The sequence below is a fragment of the Orcinus orca genome, chromosome 9 (genome assembly GCF_937001465.1).
Source record: "Orcinus orca chromosome 9, mOrcOrc1.1, whole genome shotgun sequence".
NCBI lineage: Eukaryota > Metazoa > Chordata > Mammalia > Artiodactyla > Delphinidae > Orcinus > Orcinus orca.
Window position 1 is genome coordinate 90,574,279 of NC_064567.1, and position 21,676 is coordinate 90,595,954.

The following is a 21,676-nucleotide window of genomic DNA, read 5'->3' on the forward strand; positions in this document are numbered from 1 at the left end:
GAGGAAGGCTCTGTGGATGAGGTGTGCTCAAAAGGAACGGAATGGCTTGGATAGCTTAGAAAGGCAAAGATGACGCTGAGTAAAATCAGAGAGGAACTCGATTTCATGAGCTGCTTGTGAGAGCACACACAGACTCAGGCTCTGTATTCGATAACCAGATCAAGATAGTCTTACGTTTGAAATTGACATGCACACACTGCTATATATAAAATAGATAACCAGGGACTTCCCTGGTGGTCCAGTGGTAAAGAATCCGCCTACCAGTGCAGGGCACGTGGGTTCAATCCCTGCTCCGGGAACAAAGATCCCACATGCCAGGGTCAACAAAGCCTGCGTGCCACAACTACAGAGTTTGCGTGCCTCAACTAGAGAGCATGCGTGCTACAAACTACAGAGCCCACACGCCCTGGAGGCCCTGTGCCACAACTAGAGAGAGAAAAACCGCACGCCACACCGAGAGAAGCCCACACGCGGCAAAGAAAGATCCCGCATGCCTCAATGAAGATCCCACCTGCCGCAACTAAGACCCTACTCGGGCACATAAATAAGTAAATAATGAGTTAAACATTGAATTCAAAAAAAGTACGATAGAAATGTGAGGCAATATAAGAAAAAATAGATAACCAACAAGGACCTACTGTATAGCACAGGGAACTCTGCTCAATATTATGTAACAACCTAAATGGAAAAAGAATTTGAAATAGAATAGATAGATACACGCATATGTATAACTGAATCACTTTGCTGTACACCTGAAATTAACACAACATTGTTAAACAACTATACTCCAATATAAAATGTTAAAAATATATTTTAAAAATAAAATAAAATATTAAAAACATAAATTATACAGCTTATTTCACAGAGGCCATATCTCCCCAGATAATGAAACATTCTATCTCTTGAAGTAGCAAAATAAAAGTAACACCTGCTAATAATAGAAAAAAGTATCAGCCATAGTTACACCACCTTTAAAGGGCCAATGTTAACATTTTGGTGCATTTACATCCAGCCTTCTTTGATGCGTATACATTGTATATTTGCATAGAGTGTATATATACATACATATATATATGAAAATATGAAACTGGAATCATATTGTTTGTACAGCTTTGTACTCTGCTCTTCTAAATTAACTTGTTAATAAAATTTTCCAGACTTCAAAAAAAAAAAGAAAATCTTTTTTTTAAGTGTCTTTTTTTTTTTGTTCTTTGGGTTTTTTAAATTTATTTTTGGCTGCGTTGGGTCTTCGTTGCTATGTGCGGGCTTTCTCTAGTTGCAGTGAGCGGGGGCTACTCTTCGTTGCCATTGCCGTGCCCGTGCTTCTCATTGCAGTGGCTTCTCTTGTTGCAGAGCACAGGCTCTAGGCATGCAGGCTTCAGTAGTTGCAGCACGCAGGCTCAGGAGATGTAGCACAGGGGCGCTAGAACATAGGCTCAGTAATTGTGGCGCACAGGCTTAGTTGCTCTGCGGCATGTGGGATCTTCCCGGACTAGGGCTCGAACCCGTGTCCCCTGCATTGGCAGGCGGATTCTTAACTACTGCGCCACCAGGGAAGTCCCCAAAAAAGATAATCTTGTGTTAGAACACCGAGGCCATCTCCACTGCTGCGGCAGTGGGGGAGGCCAGGAATACCGGGGTAAAGGTTGTGTATGTTTTCCCTCATGAGACAGAGAGCCATTTGAAGAGTTTTAATATGGCAGTAACAAAAGGAATGAAATTGGCTATTTCAATGGGATATACCGCAGAGAATATTGACGACATGGGATCAGTAGGAATACATGTAAAACTCATGTTTCCATTAATGGATGCATTTAATCAAGTGAAATCTTAAACAGAACCTCTATCTACCTGTGTATGCTTAAAAAATTAAAATAATCAATGAATTAAAGCAGAGCTGCTATACACATATTGTTGGCTGTCATTAGCAGAGTTAGAAATTATTATTTGGTCAGTCTTACTTAATTTGAAACCTCTAACTTCCTACTGGAGTACAATGCAAATCCCAGACATCATATAATTTTACCTATAAATTCTTCACCCAAGAATCTTTCACAGATAAGAATGCAGCACCATTACTGCTATTAGCAAAATCATATAATCATAATCCTTATACTGATAGCTAAATAATATTCAATTTGTTCAAATTTCCCCAAATATCTCACAAATATTTGATGTTTCAGACTTTTTTGTTTTTCTCTTCCCTTTATCAATGGAATTTTAGATTAAAAATTATTTAAAATAAGACTGCTTTTAACGTGTTTGTGCATGTTTTAAAAATAAATAAATAAAGCAGAACTGCTTTAGGTCAAGGTGTGATGGGGCCCCCAGGCTGGGGGCCTCAGAGGTTGAACCCTCAGAGGTTGAACCCTTAGGTCTGCTGGGTTTCTTTTGAGAGAAGATACCATAGTGTGATGAGAATCTAAAATAGGATGCTGCGATTAGAGATCCAAAGGGAATCCGTGCAGACATAGTTCTATGAGAGAAGAACAGACCATTTTTGGCTGTGATGGAAGCCCAGGCAGGCATTTTGGCCCGGAGTCCAAGGCTCCTTCTCCCACCTCATTCTGTCTCTGCCTATGACTATTTGACAAGACATGCCAAGGAGAAAATGCAAAATCCAATATACTTACTAGTAACTGAGAAACATCTTAGTGGCTTCCTCTTATCTTTCGACTCTGAGGCATTAAAAGAACATTAAAAACCTAGTCCCCTATCTTTAATCTTCTCTCTAAGCCATTAATTGATTGAAAAAGATGTTCTCCAAAGTTCCACACTTCTTGCTGGGGTTCTAAAGCCCTTCAGAGTGATTTAATACTCATGAGTGCTCATTTTAACAATGTCATGCCAAGATCCGAGTCTCAAAAGAACTTACACTGGATATAGATAAATGGCCCAGGATGGTAGGCTTTAGTTTATTTTTATATAGAATATAAAGAGATGACATACAGTAAGATTGAAAATTGTGATAATACCTGTCAGATTTTTAAATGGACAGAAAGACACCTATTCAATGAAAAAGATCTACTAAATTATCAGAGAACCACATACGAGGTGCCTATGAACATTTTCAAAGATACCATAAGAAATTTAGTTAAAAAGAAAATGAAAGTGGTCAAACAGTAGTTATCTTCCATTTGCAAAACAGAACATATGTGTCTGAGTTTCTAGGAAGCATCATGTCTGAAATCTGATATCAGAGAATCACAGAGTTCAGAGTTCTCCATAAATTCTCTGGGAAGCATCTCAGTGATTCAGGACTGAATGTTGTCTTGTCTTTTTTTTTGAAGATTTTTAAAAATATATATTTTACAAGCCCCTTCCTGTGTTTTATTGCCCAAGAACAGAGGAATTCCCTTAATACAAACCCAACTATCTTCCTCCTTTAATTTATGTCCATTTTCTCATGTTCTGTCCTCTGTGAACATGGACAAAACACATCCAATAGTCCCCTCATAAAAGACTTCCACTTACTTGAAGCTAGAAGGCAAGTTACCTGTCAATCTTCCAATCTTAATTCCAGAGCCTTTCATTTTTTTTCCCATAGGACTTTCTATTCACCTCTTTCATGACTTCAGGTTCCCTTTAGAACTCTGCCCAGTTTCTTCATGTACTCAATAAAAGAAAACTAACAATGAGGAAGAATCATTTAAATGTACAGGTGATGCATCTTTGATTAACCTGATCCTCTACTAAAATAAATATTGTCATAAAAATGACATTAAAATACATTCTGGGGGCTTCCCTGGTGGCGCAGTGGTTGAGAGTCCGCCTGCCGATGCAGGGGACACGGGTTCGTGCCCCGGTCCAGGAAGATCCCACATGCCGTGGAGCGGCTGGGCCTGTGAGCCAGAGCCTGTGCTCCGCAACGGGAGAGGCCACAACAGTGAGAGGCCCGAGTACCGCAAAACAAACAAACAAAAATTCTGTATTGTAATCAATTGGTCGGAACTACTGCACTATTTATGGATTATCTGCAGGCAATTACAACAAAAGCTATAATTTATGAAGAGCTTCCTGTGTGCCGGGCACTGAATACTTGCTATCAAACCCTGGCAACAACTCTAAGAGGTTGGTATTGTTATCCCCATTTTTCACAGGGATGCTGTGGGCTAGACTGTCAGAGATCTTGATTATGATTCTAACGCCAGCGTCTTTTCACAGTGCTCTAAAGATACATGATCACACACTCACACACGTATGCAGGGCATGGTCCAGGTATGGGGGCTGCTGCAGGTCAGGCTTCCTGGAACCAAACTCTGAGATGAGCATTTACATGTGGGGGTTTCACTGGTGAGGGCTCCTGGGCTCAACATATAGGGTAGAGTGAACAAAGCATACAAGGCACTGGGAGAAGCTGGACTGTAGTGCGGTCACAACAAAAGCCCCGGGTGATCGTACAGGCCCTACAGCTTTGTCCTGAATTGGGGCAAGGACCTTTGTGTCCCCACATTGACCAGCCATTGAATGTACGCTGCCGCCCTGGAGCAGGGAGGAGAATCTTGAGTGAGGCAGCTCTCTTTAGCTAACAGCTAAGGGTAGCCACCAAGGAGGGACCCAGCTGTGAGCTCTCAGCAGTCAGGATCCCCAGAAGCTGGGGAAAGAGTACCTCAGTCCCGAAAGGGTCAAGGGATCTGGGTGACACATCACAGCTCTACTACAGTGACTCTATTTTTGGATCCCCAACTTAGGATATGGTTCTGGGTACCTGTTTACGGGTTGGTAAGTTACAGAAATTATGTAGCTTTAATGTCAAAGAAATCAAACAAATAAGGCAGAGGTGGGAAAAAAGACTACAAATACGGCTTTGGTTTATGGGTGGGAAATGAAAAATATCTATCTCTTGCCTTTCCGTCGCTTTCTTCACCTTTTTCTGTCTCTGTCCCTTTGCCGTGTCACATTCTCTGTATGATACACATACACTAATACGATGACTGGAAACTTTGATAGCAAAGAGGGGAAACAAAAGAGAGAGAATAATCTGAAATATTGGTAACAGATAATTATTACCAATAGTGGTAAGCGGATATCATCATTTTTGAATAGTTCTGTCAACGATAATATACATGTCCTCTGAAGGAAGATGTCACAAAGGATGAATAAACCCTATTAGTCGTTCTGCATCCTCAGTAATGTTTTTATCCATAATCTTTCCTCATAGATTTTATTTTCTAAACCATATTAAAAAGACATAATTGCCTCAGGATGGTTCTTGCCTAAAAAAAAAAAAAAACCAAATACTTATACTACTGATCATTGAAGAGGACGTTCTATTTCATTTTCTATTTTATAATGAGAACCATCAAAAATGTTTATAAAGTTTAAAATCAAAATTATGCATTATTTATTGTTCTCTATCCATTATGGAGAAGCTTTTTAAAAGCTAGAAAGCCAACAACTAGCTGGAATGTCTCATTAGGACATGAATTTGAAACAGATCCCCGGGGGATAACGAATCCAGCTTATATTACAGGAAAATGTGAAGAGTATAAATTCATATTATGCTGCCTTGCTATTCTATTAACGAATGCAAAAATAAATTCTCTAGTCATTTTAACATGAGCAGCAAGATATTAGCGCAGAAGCCAGAGTTCAAAAAGTTAATAATAAATTTGAATCAAGAGTAATTTCGAAAGGACTCAAACGACAAAAGGCAGGGGAGAGAGAAAATTCAAATGCAGCAGGACATTATCTGATTAGAAATCCGCTGGCATTGTCCTCCATCGAAATGGCCCACAAATTGCTGATGTCTGTGACCTCTACAGTGGGATTGAATTTGGATCCCAAAGCTGGTGGCTCAGCATTTCCTGTCCCCTCTCTTTTCAAAATCCCACACTACAAAAGGGCATAGGGTAACACGTTTTACTGCTAAGTATGATTTGAGCCTGTTGGAAGACTGCCCATTCAAAAGTGTCACCCTGGCAACTCACCGATGGCTTTTGCCTTCAAAGAGTTTGCCCTAAACAACCCCCTCCGGCGAAATTCTGTATTCTACCCACAGGGTAGAAGGAAGGCAGTCTTGAATATTTCAAAGTCTGAGTACTTTTAAGTGGCAACTCCAAAGCTCACATAAGCGCTATCCATTGCTTTGCTGGCATAATGGTACGTGAAATACTCATTCTGGAATCTGAGCAGGAAGCAGCCACCCAATACTGCTGTCCACAGTAAGATGAGCTCCCACGAAGCCAAACAATGGTGGTGAAAGCTGACTTGCCCTTTCCCAGCCATCACACCTTCTTCTGTTCACTGTCTACAGAAGCTTCCACACCTGTCCATCTCTGTTCATGTCGTCATTCTGCTCAAGGTGGCCAAGCTACGCAGAGGGCAAACATGTCAAGACAACGTCTCCCCATGGCTCTCACCCGTTACCAAGCGAAGGGTGATTTACCTGTTTCCCATCCACGATATACTGTCCGCACTCCTAGTTCCATAAACACAAACTGCCAAGGGTCTCCTGGTTTGAAAACATCGTATTAGTCTGTGTCTATCCCACAAAGACTATGAGTGAGGCAGGAAGGCAGAAAAAGAGACAGACCAAAATGGGGAGACGTATTTCTTGGGCTCTGCACGTAAGCAACTGGAAACTCCTTTTGTGACTGGCAGCTCTCAGGAGAGTGAATCACGTCGTGTACCAGCACCCTGATGACTTACAGCCCACTGGTTTCACGGCAATGACTGACCATTCTGTGAATTTCAGAGAATAATGCATTGTCCTTCAGACCACCTACAACTTGCACTCGTGTGACGTCATTCTAAGATATACCAACTCAGCATTTCCATGGATTCATCTTCTATACGTGAAATTCACTGGGTCTTGCGATGTCTTTGACCCAAACTGAAATAGCTTCTGCTTAAAAGTGTTGTCTTTAAAATACATGAGGAGTGCCTTTTTTAATGTATGAACGCTATCTCTTATTAAAAAAGGGGAAATAAAACTGGAAAAAAAATAGGATGTTTCAGAAAACTGGGCTGTGTGGCCAGTGTTTGCCGTGTTAGTTAATGTGCCTAACACATTGGTACTTCAAGTACCTACTTGGAAAAAATTGACTTGATAATGCATTGAGATGATAGCCCTTTTTTAATTGGAGTTTAAACATAGGTGATTTTGATTCTCTTTCAATCCTTCCTTTTAGCAGTGGAACCAGTACAGAGAAAATAAAGGCCGCCAGAAAACAAAATCCATGCTAAAAAACTTTTAGGTACAAAAATAAAAAATAATAAAACCTTAACCAGAGCCTAAAACAGTAAAGCAAAATCTGTTGAACACAGAGTGATTAACCAAAGCATATGCCATCAGTGTGAACTGATTTACTGAATTCAGTTTCCTATTTTAAGACACATAGGTAATCTCACGGTTCAATAAAGATTTGGAAGAAGAAGGAAAATACTAAAGTGGAAAGGACAGAATGAGTTCCAAGAGGCCAGGGCGCCAGCTCCAGCTGTCAACACTGAGCAAGTTACTTAATTTTGCTTCAGATGAATTGTCTTGTGTATAAAAATGGAAGTGACATTAACTGATCTTGAAAGTTTCTGGAAGGATGGTAGAGAAGTGAACTAGAAGGAGGAAAAAAGGGGCATTTTGTAATTTTCCAGCAGGTCTTAAGGAGAAAAAAAAAATCAGTAAATTAATTAAGGCCATGGTAATCAAATCAAATTCACTCAAAATAGCACTATTGTAAGTATTATTTGAATTTAAAATTTTTACCCATGACAGTCCCTCAAAGAAGGCTCTGAATAATGTACTTCAAAAGTCTAACTCGGATAGACTTGACCTCAAACAGTGCAGCCTCTGTTACAACAGTCTTCCTTAATGACATTCTGGGTTGATGCCGGGAAGACCCAAAGGCTGGGACCCTGGCACCCGCCCTCTGGAGAATGCGAGAAAGATCCTACTCAGTCTTCCATAAGCAATGCTCAGATCCTGGGCAGAGCAATGAACGTGAGGAATTGACAAGAAGCCTCGATGTATACAGAAAACGAACTAAACTTCGGAAAGCCAAGCACTTTTCTTAAATAATTTCTATAACCACTGTGAATTAAAATGGAGAATGGCACTCGTTTGTAAGTCTCCCACATTTTAGGGTTTACAAGGTTTTTCAAATACTGGTTGAAATTTCCTTTCATCAAACTCAGAAGGTCACAACATTTGTCATGAGGAAAAATTCTAATTTATCATGCCAAGAAAATAAGGCCAAACGATATGATAGGTAATGGCAAAATAAAATGAAAATTGAGAATGTGGTGAGTTGTGTGTGTGTGTGTGTGTGTGTGTGTGTGTGTGTTTGGCCGTGCCACGCAACCTGTGGGATTCTTAGTTCCCTGACCGGAGATCGAACCCATGTCTCCTGCAGTGGAAGCATGGAGTCTTCACCACTGGACCACCAGGGAAGTCCCATGAGTTGTGTTTTAAGTGTAAGAATGAATAATAGTGAGGGCTTAAGTACAAAATCAAATTCCTATTTTTAACTATTGCCTGTAACTCCCAAGTCAATGTTGCTAGCCCTGAACCCTCCCCTAACCACCATACTTAAACTTCCAACTGCCTGGTGGATATTTCAACCTATCTTTGAAATATATATGTCCCAAATATACCTCAACGTCCTCTCCTCTCCAACAGTAAGTCCGCTTCCCTCCTAATCCCCTTGATGACATCATCATGCTTCGGTCACCCAAGTCAGAAACCTGCCAATCCCAAGTCCTAACATGTTCTTGCTTCCAATGCCCAAACTATCACCAAATCCAGAATACTCTAGCTCTTTCAAATTTCACTCTCTCTATTCCTCACTGCTTCTACTCTAATTCTAGCCCTTCCATCTCTTCCCCAGATCATTACAAAACGGATCTTCCTTCCTTCAATCTGGCTCACCTGCAACTCTTTTTCTATACTTTCTCCAGGGTAACACACCTAAAACGCCAATGACTGCCAGTTTAAAACCCCTCAGGGGAAAAGGGAACCCTCTTACACTGCTGGTGCAGCCACTATGTAAAACAGTATGGGGTTCCTTAAAACACTAAAAATACAATTACCATATGATCCAGCATTCCCACTCCTCGCATATATCCAGAGAAAACCATACTTCGCAAAGACACATGCACCCCAATGTTCATTGCAGCACCATATACAATAGCCAGGACATGGAAGCAACCTAAATGCCCATCAACAGATGAATGAATAAAGAAGATGTGGTACATATATACAAGGGAATACTACTCAGCCATATAAAAGAATGAAATAATGCCATTTGCAGCAACATGGATGGACCTAGAGGTTATCATACTAAGTGAACTCAGACAAGGAAAGACAAATATCATACGATATCACTTATTTGTGGAATCTAAAAAAAATGATACAAATGAATTTATTTACAAAACAGAAACAGACTCACGCACATAGAAAACAATCTCATGGTTACCAAAGGGGAAAGGTGGGTGGGGAGGGATAAATTGCGAGTTTGGAAATTATCAGATACACACTACTATATATAAAACGGGTAAACAACAAGGTCCTAGTGTATAGCACAGGGAACTATATTCAATATCTTATAATAAACTACAATGGAAAAGAATCTGAAAAAGAATATATCACTGCTGTACACCAGAAACTAATACAACATTGTAAATCAACCATACCTCGATTTTTAAAAAAACCCTCAGTGCTTACACACACACACACACACACACACACACACACACACACACGCACCCCACACCCATACCTGTGGTTCAACAATCCTGAAAACGTATTACTTCCACATGTGGGTTTCACACACCTATCCCACCGCCCCTGCCTGCAATGCCCTCCTCGACCCCACCCTGCTCTTTACCAGGCTAACTCCTATTCATCTTTCAAGGGCCATTTGAGGGGTCACCTTCTCTAGGAAGCCTGCATTTACACACACAATCTTCCAGCCCCAGGCTGCATTTGACGCCTTTTCCATTTCCGTTCCTTAGTGTACTCTCGATATATTTATATCATATTGGAGTTGGTCACATTTATTTATGCATTTATCTCTGCAACTTACAGATATTCCTTGAACGGTAGGACTTATCACCTTTGCTTTTTGAGATCCTAGCAAAGTTTACTGAATCGAAATAAAAATGAACCAAACTACAGAGGAAAACAGATTGCAGCGTATGAGGGTATTTTGGAGGGTTATAAATGTTCGGAAATAGTAATTGTTTTTCTTACTTATGCAAATAATACATCATGGTTTACAAAGTGCTTTCACATAAGTTATACTGTTTGATTCTTAAAACAATTCTAGAAGGCAGGGTAAGGCAGAAATGAAGGCTGAGGGAGACCCTAAATGCATAAGAAATTTCTCTGGGAGAAGAAACATTACTAATTTTTTTAAGGGGGGTGTGTGTGTGTGTGTGTGTGTGTGTGTGTGTGTGTGTGTGTGTGTGTTCAAGTAGGTCTTCACAGATCTTCATTTCACAGCTCCAAACTTTAAATAAATTCCTGTTCAGTCAAAATAGCCAATTGATTTCCTTCACCACTACTAAAAAAAAAAAAAACTCCTGCAAAACAAAAACTCTCAATTCTTTACCAAGAATTATCAATAACCTATTCCCTTATTCACTCTTTTCCAAGAAGCAGATCTCGGAAGACAGAACAGCTCATTTAGACTTCTAAAGACAAAGAGAAAACTGTTTCACTCTTACCTTCAGAAGATCCACTGGGCCTGGAGTCTCCTGAAAGTTTCCCTGATTTTGGAAGCCGCCCTTTTCCCGGAATGCCAATTCGCTACAGCAGCTTTGGTCAAAGTCTTCAGCACACAGGTGTGGAATATCACGAAGATTTCTGAAAAGGAAAAAAACAGAACAGTGTAAACTGTTTTGGGTTAGCTAATTCTATTAAGCTGAGATTTCGTTCAACTATCCTACTGAAACTGACAAGGGGAACTTCATACGTATTCAAGTCCATGATGAATTTTAACCAAGCCTTACTGTAGTTACAGACATCAATGTCTAAGAAACTTTAGGCAATTTCATTGCAACAGGTAATGAAAAAAGGTAACACAATTCCAGTTACATTTTGGTACAGGATAGTAGTCTGAATGACCCCTAAATAGCAAACAACTGCGCACACAAATCAAAGAGGGAAAAAAGGCACTTGATCTTATTTTACTCGAATACTTCATGTGCTTCACAATCACAGCAACAAACAGGCCGCAGCTGGGGAGAATCTAATACAGATTGAAAAGAACAAAAATGAAGAACGAAGTATTTGACGAAGGCTGACGATCTCAGTGAGGAGCGCAGCTATGCAATTACATTTCAGAGGTGGCTTTGAAGGTGCTGAGAAAAGAAAGCATCTGAGAATGAAGGTTTCAGAACACATCATCGTAAGAAAACAAGCAAAAGGTTACGGTAGAAGAGCACAGAACGAAACTTTAATTAAACGGAAGCCAACTAATAGTGTTTGAATAGTGTGTTTATTTAATACCTCATTTTTATGAGAAAGAGTGAAAAAAAAATCACAGAAAAAAATTGTTCAGAAGACCTCTTTTAAACCAGAACTTGGGGGCGGTATACAGGGAGAAACGAGGAAAGCAGGAAGTCTAGACCTGCCTTTCCCATTCATAGTCTGACCTCAGGCTTGCTAAGTGCTTCTCAACCTTGTGGGCACCTTTGCACCACCAGGAGAGCTTTTTAAAAAATATCAGTGGGGCTTCCCTGGTGGCGCAGTGGTTGAGAGTCCGCCTGCCAATGCAGGGGACACGGGTTCGTGCCACGGTCCGGGAAGATCCCACATGCTGCGGAGCGGCTGGGCCCGTGAGCCGTGGCCGCTGAGCCTGTGCGTCCGGAGCCTGTGCTCCGCAGCAGGAGAGGCCACAACAGTGAGAGGCCCAAATCAGTGACTCGGCCCCATGCAGCCAAAGAAATCCCTGACCAATTACATCAGAAGATCAGGTAAGATGGAACCGAAGCACAGGCATTTTTTTCAAAGGAGAGAAAGTCAGAGACATTCTTTGATGACTCATTCAGAGCTAAGAGTTCTGTCTTCTCTACACAATTTGAACCTGATCACTCAATTTGCTTTTAAAACAAATACGGTTTAAATTAATAGTATCCAAAATTTTCGAACCCTAAAAAATTAAAGTTCCCCCTTTCGAATTATGGTTTTCTCCAGATATATGCCCAGGAGTGGGATTGCTGGATCATATGGTAACTCTATTTTTAGTTTTTTGAGGAATCTCCATACTGTTTTCCATAGGGCTCCCTTTTCTCCACACCCTCTCCAGCATTTATTTGCAGACTTTTTAATGATGGCCATGCTGACCAGTGTGAGGTGATACCTCACTGCAGTTTTGACTTGCATTTCTCTAATAATTAGCAACGTTGAGCATTTTTTCATGTGCCTGTTAAGACATGGAAGCAACCTAAGTGTCCACTGATAGATGAATGGATAAAGAAGATGTGGTACAGATAGATAAATACATAGATAGGTAGGCAGACACACAATGGAATATTACTCAGGCATTAAAAATGAAATAATGCTATTTGCAACAACATGGATGGACCTAGAGATTATCATATTAAGTGAACTAAGTCAAAGACAAATATCATATATCGCTTATATGTGGAATCTAAAAACAGCGTACAAATGAACTTACCTACAAAACAGAAATAGAAAACAAACTTATGGTTACCAGGGGGTAAGGGCGGGAAGGATAAATTGGGAGATTGGGATGGACATATACACACTACTATGTATAAAATAGATAAGTAATAAAGACCTACTGTATAGCACAGGGAACTCTACTCAATACTCTGTAATGACCTATATGGGAAAAGAATCCAAAAAAGAGTGGATCTATGTATGTGTGTGACTGATTCACTTTGCTGTACACCTGAAACTAACACGACACTGTAAATCAACTATACTCCAATAAAACATTTTTTTAAAAAGATAAATACATAAATAAATGAATAGTTCCCCAATTTTCGAGAGGAGGGAACTAGGGCTCTGAGAGGTATACTGACTTCGGCAAGGTCCAAGGGAAGCAGCAACACGGGGATGGAATCAAGTTTCCAGGGAGGATAAACGCAGACCCTGAGCTGGGGCCCGACCCTATTTCGGGCTGGGCTGGGTATGACAGGACCACATGGGGCCACACTGTTGACGAGGGCCTGATGCTACTGACTTGCTAGGCACAGGAGAGCATAACCTCAGGGTTCCCACCCCTTATGGACTAATGAAGATAAAAATAATCCTAGGAGCTAAATTACTGAGCAATTTGTATGACCCTACATGGTGCTAAGTGCTTTAATCCTCACAAGAACTCTCTGACCTAAGTACGATTATTATCCCCAATTTATAAATGAGGAAACTGAAGCTGAGAGTGCTTTGTCTTCTCTCCAAAATGGTGGAACTGGAATTGTAACAAAGCTGTTCTCTCCCCCAACCACGTACTGCCTCCAGGGAATGCAGTAAACAGGCAGCTGGAAGCAAGGCTACTGTGCCCTGTATCTGCCCTATCTTCTCTTTGTCACAAGGCATTCTCACACTAGAAAATGGAAACAGAAGCACCCTGGAGTCTTCTCAGTGCTTTCAGATTTTCTCCGATTAAATAACTAGTTTCTGTTGTTTGGGAAAGGATGAACATTGTACGGAATGATTTTTCTTCTCCCTACACACACACACACACACACACACACACACACACACACTCTCTCTCTCTCTCTCTCTCTCTCTCTGTCTTTTCCAAATTAGTAGAAGCTGAATGGTGAGATTTAATGCCACTATTTTGGGGACTTCAGCTCAGACAACTGTCAGAAGAGTCACCACTGAAATCCGTCCTAAATGATTCAGTCCATCATGACATGTGAATTTAAAAGCTTAACTTAAATCTCTGGAACATCGTTTACAATTCCTTAGGAAAAAAATGTATGAAACATTCTTATACTCATCTTCAAAATCTCAGAGAAGTATCTTTGTTGCAGTTTGCTGGCCCAGTACATTTACATTATGTAAATGATTTCCTTTCTTTAAACAGCACCATTATTGGCTATAATAAAATCTAATTTACGAATATTCCACATATTAAACATGTTTTATTTAAGAGGCTAATGCAAAAGCATTACTGCTTCTGACCTTAGGCAGATCCTAATTACACTGTGGCAAAATCATCTTCATAGCTCAGTTAAAAAATAACGTGACAAGTTGGTTTTCACTATACACTTCTGGGAAGAAATAAAAGAGTGACGATAAAAATGAAAACACAATTTTGCGAATTGGAAGGGGCCTGGAAGGTATATCCAACCATCTATCTGCCTACAGCCTATTCCATTTTCAGGGAACTCTGTATGGAGTCGACTCTCTTCCTCTGTAGCTTTCACTCCTCGGTCCCAGTTCTGGCCCTTGGACAGATCCAGATTCACGTCCTAGTGTAAACTTCCCCAACCTCAGCTCATCACTGTTCAGAAAAGCAGGGATCACCTGCTGTTTTAGCAGAGGTGGCAACTGATAGGACCAGGGGTAAGGACCTGCCTCAAGGGCATCCACAGAGGCTGGTGGATGACAGATGAGGTCGCTTTGCGCCAAGGTCTCTGCCCTAGAAAAGAGAAGATAATCAAATTAACTCGCTCTGGGATCTGGAGTGGATATTGGGAGTCAGAAGAGAACCTATTGAATATGCAAAGGTGAGCAGAAAGGCCAGCAGAGAGACGACAAGAGACAAGACTCATTCCCTGCAGTAGACTCCAACCCTGATAACGTCCCACTTCCCATATCCAGACAGATATCGGTCCCTCCTCTTAAAGGTGCCCTGTTCTCTGCAGCCCCAAATGCCCAATACTTATGGACTAATACTGGGGTGCCTCATTCACCAGCCATTCTTATAGCTGCATATCAGGTTGACAATATCTCCATTATTTTTTGTAGGTATTTTTGTTAGAACCAAGAGAAGCCTTTACTTGCACCCCATTAATATTTCACCTTTTCTTCTTACACTGGAGGGGTTTTTTGTTCGTTTGTTTTTACTTTTTTGGCCATGCCACACGGGATGTGGGAACTTAGTTCACCAACCAGGGATTGAACCCGCACCCCCTGCATTGGCAGCACAGAGTCTTACCCACTGGATCATCAGAGAAGTCCCCTATGTCACCTTTTTAGAATGGAGTTCATCATTACAACTTGCCAAAAACATCTGACGTCTCAATTCTGCCCTTCCAAAATACGTTACGGCTTTCACCTCCGTGTCATCCACAGATGAGACCAGCATGCCATTTAGAATGATGATCATGCTATGACACGATACGGAATTGGACACTATTTCACAGAGCCCACGGTGGTATAAAAAACAGTGAAAACCAAACTGTTAATAAATTAAAATGAATTTATTTTAGTCTCGAGGTCACTCTTTAAAATTAATAATTACCAATTCTCCAAACTGACTGCAAATCATCCTGAAGATATAAATAGTTACATAAACTGACACGACCAAGCTGTTCATTTTGCTGGATAAAGGTTTTAACATGTACTTGGTAGAGACTGCAAAACCCAGAAGAACTAGGCTTTAGCATCATTGGGGAAAATTAGGCCACACTTGAGATAATTGGCAACTTGAACTTTGTGGTTATAGAGTAATTACCCGTGCAGCAGACCAAGAAGTTATATTTGAGAAACATACTGTGAAAACAGAGCCAAGCTTGCCTCATCCTTCCCTGAGGCAATCATGAAAATCAGCAGAAGCTGTCATTTTAGGTATCTGGTATACCCCTGTCAAAGTGAAATTGTTCTCCAAAGATCTCAACTGCTTTGTCTAACTTTGCTTTCAGTCAGTCACATGGGATTTCTCTTTACAGTAAAAAAAATCCCACACACATCTGGGCACCTAATTTACTACAAAGGAGGCAAGAACATACAATGGAGAAAAGACAGCCTCTTCAATAAGTGGTGCTGGGAAAACTGGACAACTACATGTAAAGGAATGAAATTAGAACACTCCCTAACACCACACACAAAAATAAACTCAAAATGGATTAAAGACCTAAATGCAAGGCCAGACACTATAAAACTCTTAGAGGAAAACATAGGCAGAACACTCTATGACATAAACCACAGAAAGATCTTTTTTGACCCACCTCCTAGAGTAATGGAAATAAAAACAAAAATAAACAAATGGGGGCTTCCCTGGTGGCGCAGTGGTTGAGAGTCTGCCTGCCGATGCAGGGGACGCGGGTTCGTGCCCTGGTCCGAGAGGATCCCACATGCCACGGAGCGGCTAGGCCCGTGAGCCATGGCTGCTGAGCCTGCGCGTCCGGAGCCTGTGCTCCGCAACGGGAGAGGCCACAGCAGTGAGAGGTCCACGTACAGCAAAAAAAAAAAAAGAGAGACATGTACCACAATGTTCACTGTAGCACTATTTACAATAGCCAGGACATGGAACCAACCTAAATGTCCATCAACAGATGAATGGATAAAGAAGATGCGGCATGTGTATACAATGGAATAGTACTCAGCCATAAAAAGAAATGAAATTGAGTTATTTGTAGTGAGGTGGATGGACCTAGAGTCTGTCATACAGAGTGAAGTCAAAAAGAGAAAAACAAATACTGTATGCTAACAGTATTCTGAAAATAAGAAAAATCTAAAAAAAGAAATCTAAAAAATGAATCTAAAAAAAGAAAAAAATGGTACTGATGAACCCAGTTGCAGGGCAGGAATAAAGAGGTAGACATAGAGAACGGACTTGAGGACACAGGGTGGGAGGGGGAAGCTGGAGCGAAGTGAGAGTAGCATCAACATATATACACTACCGAATGTAAGACAGAGAGCTAGTGGGAAGCAGCAGCATAGCACAGGGAGATCAGTTCAGTGCTTTGCGATGACCTAGAGGGCTGGGATAGGGAGGGTGGGAGGGAGGCTCAAGAGGGAGGGGACATGGGGACATGTGTATGCATACGGCTGATTCACTCTGTTGTACAACAGAAACTAACACAGTACTGTGAATCAATTATACTCCAATAAAGAGATCTATTTAAAAAACAATCTCACACTAAAGGGCTTTTAAAGTTCTTGTGTCGGCTTTCCTTAGTTTTTTCTGTCTCCACCATGACTGTCAGGCTTTCAAGCTGTAGTTTCTCATGGTGGTCAGCATGCCTGCCTAGAGCAATCAAACCCATCCTCATGGCTCCAACTGGATACTTCTGGTCCTCCCAGGGCCGACTCTGCATAAAGGAACACTAGAAAGCTTCATGGGGAGGGCCTGATGGACCCGTCTTCAAGAAAGCATGAGTGTATGTGTACATTTCATGTCATCTCTGTTGACCAGGCAGAGGCCCTCTTGGTGTGCTGCTTTTTTTCCTCAGATGTGTTGAATTGTTAAACTGTTCACTTGACAATCACTGTCAAGGTCCACCAGGGGCCAGGTAAGCCCTGGGAGCCACAAGAAACGCAAAGGTGACTTGAGACTAGCCAGCTTCTGCTCAAGGACAGAGATGAGAGGCCATAATACCACCTTGGGTTGTATGGCACTCGGTGGTTTATTTTCCACAGAAGTAATCTCGCTTAATACAGAAAAATAAGTATGCTGCCTGACATTTTACAGATAAAAATAAACTAAGAGCAGGTGACTTCTCAGTGATTCATCCCAGCCAGTAAGCGGCAAAGCCAGGACTCCAGAAGCAAGCTGTGTGATTCTGAGTCGCGTTACTTCCACCAACTCACAGGTGCGATCATGGCTTACGCGGATAAAATGACTACGTAAGCAACATACATTGCATGCTTATTCCACACTGGGTATGTCTGTAACTGGCTGGTAGATATTTGATCTTCATAATAACGTTACGAGGTGGGCAATCTTATTCTCCCCAGAGGGGAAAACTAGGCACAGAAAGTGGAGTCATGGCCCGAGTCTGCAGGGCCAGTCGGTGACAGAAAGTGATAAACACCAGAACAGTGCCACCCAGAAGAAGTGTGGAGAAAGTCATTGGATCTGTTGCTAGGAAGGATGCTAAGAAAGTTCTGGAACGTTTTCTAGCATTTCCAGAACAGTGAGACTTTTCTTCTCTTGTAAATCCTGTGAGAAGACACTGGCATCAGAGATGAGAAAAAGATGGCAAATCCAAGAAAAGAAGTGTGACGCTCCCCCTCCCTCCACCACGGCTACGGTCGTGCGAGGGATCTGCGGGCGCAGACAGCTTCTAGCACGTGATTACCATCTGCTTCTTGAATACTCACTATGTATATTTTCTGTTATTTCAGATTCTTTGGACAGATCACACCGCTTGAGCAAAGCAGGAAGAAGAGACCCTTGGCATCCGTGACCTTCTGTTTGTGCTTGGTGACTTTACAGTGACTGCCTGGGAGGCTCGTGCTCTGACAGTTTGCTGGGACACCAGTTTGCATCACACAAAGCTGCCGTGGCTCGGCACTCACACCTCAGTGGGAACCACCGTGCTCAGGTAGGAAAGGAGGGAGCCAGTAAGAAAGAAGCCAGTAAGAAAGAAGTGCTTCAGCCTTCTTTTGACATGTGAGTGACTTCTGACATGTGAGTGAGGGCCAGATGTGGGCTAAGGGCCTCCCAGACAGTACTTCTCTTAAGCCTATAAATAATCCCATAAGGTGGCCGTTGTCATAGCAACTTTCTACATGGGCATATTGAGGCCCAGAGAAGACCAGTAATGCACCCCAAAGTCAGAGAGTTTGTCCATGTCAGAGATGGGATTGCACCCGGACTGTGTGACTCTGTGCAGTGGCATGCCTCTTCTATTTCTGCTGAAGTTATTGAACAAGCAAACAAATAAACAAAAGCTTTGTGAGGAGGGGAAGACACTAGGTGAGAGAGTAAACTAGTTAATGTTGGAGAGGTAGTTCACTTTAGATGTGAGATTTATGCAAAAAAGAAACCACAGGGCACTTCTTCCTGTGCCCTGGAAGAATTTCCTGGGGGAAATTCTTCCACAGAAAAAGCCAGGAGCCTCTACAAACATTTCTATACTGTTGAATTTATTTATTTTTTAAAATTTATTTATTTATTTTTGGCTGCGTTGGGTCTTCGTTGCTGCGCGCGGGCTTTCTCTAGTTGCGGTGAGCGGGGACTGCTCTTCATTATGGTGCGTGGGCTTCTCATTGTGGTGGTTTCTCTTGTGGAGCACAGGCTCTAGGCGCGCGGGCTTCAATAGTTGTAGCACGTGGGCTCAGTAGTTGTGGCTCACAAGCTCTAAGCGCAGGCTCAGTAGTTGTGGAGCATGGGCTTAGTTGCTCTGCGGCATGTGGTATCTTCCCGGACCAGGGCTCAAACCCATGTCCCCTACATTGGCAGGTGTATTCTTAACCACTGTGCCACCAGGGAAGTCCCTTGGATTTATTTTTTTAATTTATTTTATTGAAGTATAGTTGATTTACAGTGTTGTGTTAGTTTGTGGTGTACAGAGAAGTAATTCAGTTATACATATACATATATATTCTTTTGCATTATGGTTTATCACAGGATATTGAATATAGTTCCCTGTGCTATACAGTAGGACCTTGTTGTCTATCCATTCCATATATGATAGTTTGCATCTGCTAACACCAAACTCCCACTCCGTCCCTCCTCCACCTCCCCTCCCCCTTGGCAACCACAAGTCTGTTCTCTATGTCTGTGAATCTGTTTGTTTCATAGACAAGCTCATTTGCGTCATATTTTAGATTCCACATATAAATGATATACTATGATATTTGTCTTGCTCTTTCTGACTTACTTCACTTAGTATGATCATCTCTAGGTTCATCCATGCTGCTGCAAATGGCATTATTTCATTCTTTTTCATGGTTGAGTAGTATTCCATTGTATGTATGTACCACATCTTCTTTATCCATTTAGCTGTCGATGGACATTTAGGTCACTTCCATGTCTTAGATATTGTAAATAGTGCTGCTATGAACATAGGGGTGCATGTATCTTTTTGAATTATAGTTTTGTCCATTTTTGCCCAGGAGTGGGATTGCTGGATCATACGGCAACTCTACTTTTACTTTTTTGAGGAACCTCCAAACTGTTTTCCACAGTGGCTGCACCAATTTACATTCCCACCAACAGTGCAGGAGGGTTCCCTTTTCTCCACACCCTCTCCAGCATTTATTGTTTGTGAACATTTTAATGATGGCCATTCTGACTGATGTGAGGTGATATTTCATTGTAGTCTTGATCTGCATTTCTCTAATAATTAGCGATGTTGAGCATCTTTTCATGTGCCTACTGGCCATCTGTATATCTTCTTTGGAGAAATGTCTATTTAGGTCTTCTGCCCATTTTTTGATTGAGTTGTTTGGTTTTTCCTTATTGAGTTGTATGAGCTGTTTGTCTACACTCTTTTTAAAAAAAGGGCTTCCCTGGTGGCGCAGTGGTTGAGAGTCGGCCTGCCGATGCAGGGGACACGGGTTTGTGCCCTGGTCTGGGAGGATCCCACATGCCGCGGAACGGCTGGGCCCGTGAGCTATGGCCGCTGAGCCTGCACGTCCGGAGCCTGTGCTCCGCAATGGGAGAGGCCACAACAGTGAGAGGCCCACGTACTGCCAAAAAAAAAAAAAAAAATTTTTTTTTAAATTTACTGAAGTATACTCTTCAAATTAGAGATGCCCAGAAGTCTCAGAAATCAGTCCCCATAGGGCCTGCTGTGTTCCTAGGAATTCAGAGGTGGAGGGAGGACCGTGTCAAAGGCAGGAATATACCTGGTGCAGTGCTGGGGATGTGTGTGGCTGACAGGAATACTGTGAAGGGCAGGTCAAGTGCCTGGGGCGTTCAGAGGAAGAAAAATGTTCTCCTGGCTGGGATCAGGCAGTAAATACTGACAACCTCATTGAGAAGCTGGCAGTGAAAGAGAGGGAGGAACAGAATGGTACCTCTAGGGAGCAGCAGAGATGAGAAGTGGGTTTTGGCCAGAGGAGATTTGAGGTCATTTATAGGCTGAGGAGAAATGTAATTAGGAGAAACGGAGAGAGAATGAAGCTGCAAGTGGCAAAAGCAGTGGACAGTGCCAAGGCCAAGGGCAGCGCGCAGGGACACGCACTGGGAGGCGGGGACTTGCTATCACACTGCAGCCACTTTACATCCATCTAAGTGGTGGGTGCACTCATTTCATGTCTCCTCCCTTGTTGGAGAGAACACTCCTCAGGCTGAAGCACCTCGGGAAATGAATTTTCTAGAACCAATGGGACAAGCCCATATGCAGAAACCTGCTAATTTGCATACTGCCCCGCCCTCTTTCTAAACAATAGTTGGAGTCAGTCGAAATGAAAGGAAATGCCCACACGCCTCAACAGTAATACACGTTTTGCAACCTTGAACTTGAATTTAATAGAACAAATCAAACAAATCTGCTTGGGTGACTGTGAGATGCAACTGAACTCGTTCCAACTTGACCAGGGCTTTATTTATTTTGCTTAACGCCAGTCATTTATGCAAATCGCTTAACAAACATGGAGTGAGTGCCCGCCTACGTGGGAACGCACCCCACTTCCAAGCTGGGACGCTAACGGTGTTTATTTTTGCCCCTCATTTTGACTGGATTGTTTTAGACAAGGTTTTATTTTATTTGGGGAGAACTTCTGCAGGTGCTTTTAATAATATGTTTTTCTAATTAAAAATGTCTTTTCATTTTCCAAAATATGAAAAGTTTTAAAATATTAAAACCAAATGTTATCTCCCACCCCAGAAATAAAAAAGTGGCAATGTTTTGGTGT

General features: G+C 41.8%; 1 protein-coding gene across 21 annotated transcripts in view; it reads right to left on the minus strand.

The window, feature by feature from the left end:
- Positions 1-21,676, minus strand: part of NRCAM (neuronal cell adhesion molecule) — a 495,304-nt gene that overhangs the window by 416,850 nt on the left and 56,778 nt on the right. For all 21 annotated transcript variants that reach the window (XR_007479278.1, XM_033438788.2, XM_004263345.4 and 18 more), the window contains exon 2: positions 10,666-10,804. The gene's annotated coding sequence lies outside the window, so the exon portion shown is untranslated. The remainder of the gene's footprint in view (positions 1-10,665; positions 10,805-21,676) is intronic.